The following is a 4,454-nucleotide window of genomic DNA, read 5'->3' as shown; positions in this document are numbered from 1 at the left end:
ATTTCTTAGCTTGATCAGACCCTTCTTAGCCAACTCTCTGATTCCTGCCTCCCCTAGATGCCCAAGCCTGAGATGCCAAGTTCTCAGATCCAATGCCTGCACTAGATTCACTGATACAAAAATCACATTAGCCTTTAGATAGTACAAACTACTTCTTCTCTCAGCCATCATGACAACCTCCGCACTCTTGACAATATTCATGACTCCATCAGATAATATGCAAGCATACCCTGCAGCATCCAAAACTCCAATGGAGATTAAGTTTCTTTTAATTTCTGGGATGAATCTCACACCAGTGAGAAACCTTACAGATCCATCATGAAGCCTGAGTCTGATGTCCCCTATTCCTCTTATTCTGCATATCTGATTATTTCCTAACAAAACTGATCCAGTTGCATCTTTCATTTCATCAAAACAACTTCTAGTTGGACACATGTGAAAACTACAACCGGAGTCCATGACCCAAGGAAGTTCTTCTACATCAGGGCTTTTGGGACCTCTAACTCCTCTGCAAGATCAGTAGTGTTCTTCCCACCTTCTTCCTCGGCCTGTTTTTTCTTCCAAGACCAGCAATTCTTCTTTAAGTGGCCAAGCTTCTTGCAATAGTGGCATGATCTAGTCTCCTTCCCATCAGCTCATTTACTCTTCCAAGGCTTCTTTTGTGACTTCTCCTTTCCACTCTTCTTGAAATCAGCAACGTTCAGACTTTCAGATACTACATCAACAGATTTGGAGTTGGATTTCTGCACCTCCTTGAGCTTCAAGACAGAATAGACCTCTTCATAACTGATCTTGGATTCTCTACCAAGAAGCATAGAATCCTTAAAGTGTTCAAAACTTGGTGGCATAGAGTTTAACAACATTAGAGCCTTATCCTCATCCTTGATCTCCTCATCAATATTCTCAAGATCATCAACACATTTTCCAAATTCCTCAAGCTGCTCCAACACAATCTTCCCATCATCAATCTTGAATGTCAATAGTTTCTGCTTCAAATGTAGCCGGTTGGCCAGTGGCTTTGCCATATACAATTACTCCAATTTGGACCAAACTCCAGCCGATATATCTTCTTTTGAAACCTCTCTAAGGACTCTATCAGTGAGGTTAAGGATCAAGGTGCTATATGCCTTGTATTGCATATCTTGAGCCCTTGCCTTTTCCTTCTCATCCAGCTCAGGCTTCTTCTCCTCACTGCTGCTTCCATCATTCAAGATTTCCCATAAGCCCTGCTGCATCAGGATTGCTTTCATTTTGAGCTTCCACAAGCCGAAATCATTTCGACCAGTGAACTTTTCTATATCAAACCTTGCTGTAGTCATTCCTCAAACAGGTGGAGTACCTTCCTTGAAGAACAGAGTATCCGAAAACAAGAAAAGACTCCAAAGAACTCCTTATGCCTCCACGACTACTCAAAACCTTCCCACAGACGGCACCACGTTGTGAAGATCAATCACTTGGTTTGAAGAAACGGCAACAAGAAAGAAAAGAACACAACAATTACGTGGTTCGGCTCTAGGCCTACGTCCACGGGCAGAAACTAGTGTATGTGTTTATTGATCACTCAAAGAAGGTTTACAAGATCACTCAATTCTCTCGGAGATTTACAAAGTGATGAACACTCTCAACTCGCTCGAAGTCGACCTACTTCGAGAGCACAAATGCACAGCTGAAACCTTTCTTCTCACTTGATCTCTCTTGAATCACTGCTACTTAAAGGAAGTTAGATCCGATCCAACCAACTCAACCACTAGCTCGGATCCTAAATTCAGTTATAACTACCAACGGTCATTTCCGACTTTGAGTCTTCACTCATTCCAACGATTATATTTTGGAAACACTCCAAAGATGTGTCTTGATCAGCTCAAAATACTAACATTACTTTTATATTGTAACATCCCAAAATTTTATTTTTTTTTCGACTTTTATTTTAATATGTCGATTGGAAATTTCATTTATGAAATTTAATTGTTGCTACTTGTGTTCTCGCCAAGAAAGTTTTGTATTCTGTTTGACCAACCAAATGACCTCCGTTTGATGTGATTCTTGAACTATATGAATATATGAAGTGCCTTCTGAGTCGTGTAACAGTTTCAGCCTTTTTTTGGCATTGGATGAATTTACGGTGAATTTTTCAAATGAACTGCGCAGTGCTGCCAGAAATTTTATGTTCCGACCAGAGAGTTTAATTATTGATTTGACTGACTAAACGACGTGATTTCAGTGTGAAAATTTGTCTAGATGAACTTGAATGTGTCTTCTGTGTTGTGACCAGAATTTAGCTTCATATGAGGTCGGGTGAATTTTTAGTGATTTTTACAACACGGTCGCGCAGTTCTGCCAGTTTTCTGCCTTGATAAAATGACACTTATTTTCAAGTTTAAAAGTATTATATGATGTATGTATGTCCAAGGAACGTGCCTAATGATGTGATCACGTGTGATAAGTTGAAATATATTACGGTGTGTTTTTCCGTCTTTGTGACGAACGTTGGGTTGGGTTAATTGAGAAAAATGATGAGAGAGAAACGATAGGACATGCATAGTAGTATGATTTTTGTGGATGGCTGACTTGTGTTGTCGTTGACAAGGGTGATTGTGTATTCGTGAACTTGAGGAACGAGAGTTGCCATAAGTTGGATTGTGAATTGTTAAGCGAACGAGGTGGGCTTTCTTTTCAAATCTCTTTATTTTTCCAAAATTACTATGTGGCGTTATAAGGGTGGTTTAACTTGTTATGTCATACCATGGTTTGTTTTGATTGAGATTGTGTGCCTGATGCCTAGTTCGTCTGAGTTTACTCCGTTAGGCTATATGGCTGTGTTGTGAAACGAATTCGGGTCTGAGTACGCAAACCCTATCAGGCTGTGTACACTGGTGGGATCGTGAGCCGTCCTTGCTAGTCGGTCGGTCTCGTGGGCGAATAGTGTGGCCACACTTTCGTCGCACATGGAATGATGATTGTGATTGATGGATTGTTGAGAAAGTGGGGAGATTATTTGACTGGCCAGTCTATGAAATGTTTTTGTGTTCTCGATGATATTTCTTTAGTACATAAAAACTCGAGATCACTGGTATGGATGACATAACTGTATAAATGTTTTCGGCATGAGTCCATTGAGTACAACAAGTACTCAGCCCTGCATATTTTTTTTCTTATGTGCAGGTTGAGCGGGATGTTGCGGAGGATGTTGAGTTGGTCTAAGAACTTAGGATGCGTTGTGTCGTCATACATAGGCGTTATCCTTGACTCTCTTTAAACCTAATTTCCGCTGCTATATTTTGAAACTATGTCTCAAGACTTAAATCTTTTTCGTACTGTGTTTGAGTATGTTTGGTCGTGCTAGGTTTTAAACGAGTGTTTACTTTGTTATCTGAAAATGGTATTCCCGTGAATTAAACTAAATGTTTTTCTTAGAAGATGATTGGGTTTTTAATAATTATTTCTCTTCGCTGCTTTCTTTTAAAGGTATTTATTATGAGTCGTTTTTATTTAATAGAAAAGTTATAACTTTAAACTTCTTTAAACCAAAATGTTTCTCTTCCTTTAAGCTTAGTTTTCATAAATGGTTATACTTGGTTAATGTTGTCCCTTGGTCGCGATCGTCGCGCTTGTTGTACCCCTAGTATGGGCGGTCGTGACATATATATTAGTTTTATAATAAAATGTGAGTAGGAATGAGTTAGTGGAATATGGGGTCAACTACAAAAAATGGTAAAAAGTGAAATGGACAAACTTTGGGGGACGGAAGGAAATGGAAAAATGGGACAAACTTTCAGGGACGGAGGTAGTAATATATACAAGTGAGACTCATATTCCACTAACTTTCTTCTACCCACTTTCCTTAACATTTCTTAAAAGCCATCCTGGAAAGAAATGTGACTCCTATTCGCAGACGGGGGGTGTAAAAGTTAAGAATTGCAAAAAAAAGTGAACTAAATTTATCCTAATAATTCTTTTAAAAATATCTCTTTTGCACTCTCGACATTATGAGTGAAAAAGTAATCTAATAAATCTGGATCTCGAACAAGTTTCATTGCAATTTTTTGTCTTTTAGAAGCTGATAAGCCTTCAATATCTTCCAAATTTTGATAAAGCTTATGACGATTGTCTTTGTCACCCATTTGATCCTTCGACTATTTCATTTGCTTAGTAAACACTTTAGTAATGCGCTCCAAACTTAATATCAAACCATCAGAACTTCTCCTTTTTTTCCGCTCATGTTTTTTTGAAGTTCCTTCACCTTGACTGTAATTATTGATGGTGCACCATCTTCACCTTCATCTCCTTGATCAATACTTTGATCTCTATCTAAGTCCTCAACCATATCTGTCACACCTTCAACATTTGGTCCAACAACTCTATCTTTTTCCCCAATCAAATGGTAGTTGATCAAAGGAAAATGTTTGTCTCTCATGAAAGTGCAATCTGGATGGCTCTACACAAATACAGTAACA

This window comes from Salvia splendens, chromosome 4 (genome assembly GCF_004379255.2).
Source record: "Salvia splendens isolate huo1 chromosome 4, SspV2, whole genome shotgun sequence".
Lineage (NCBI taxonomy): Eukaryota > Viridiplantae > Streptophyta > Magnoliopsida > Lamiales > Lamiaceae > Salvia > Salvia splendens.
Note: the sequence above shows the minus strand (reverse complement) of the source record.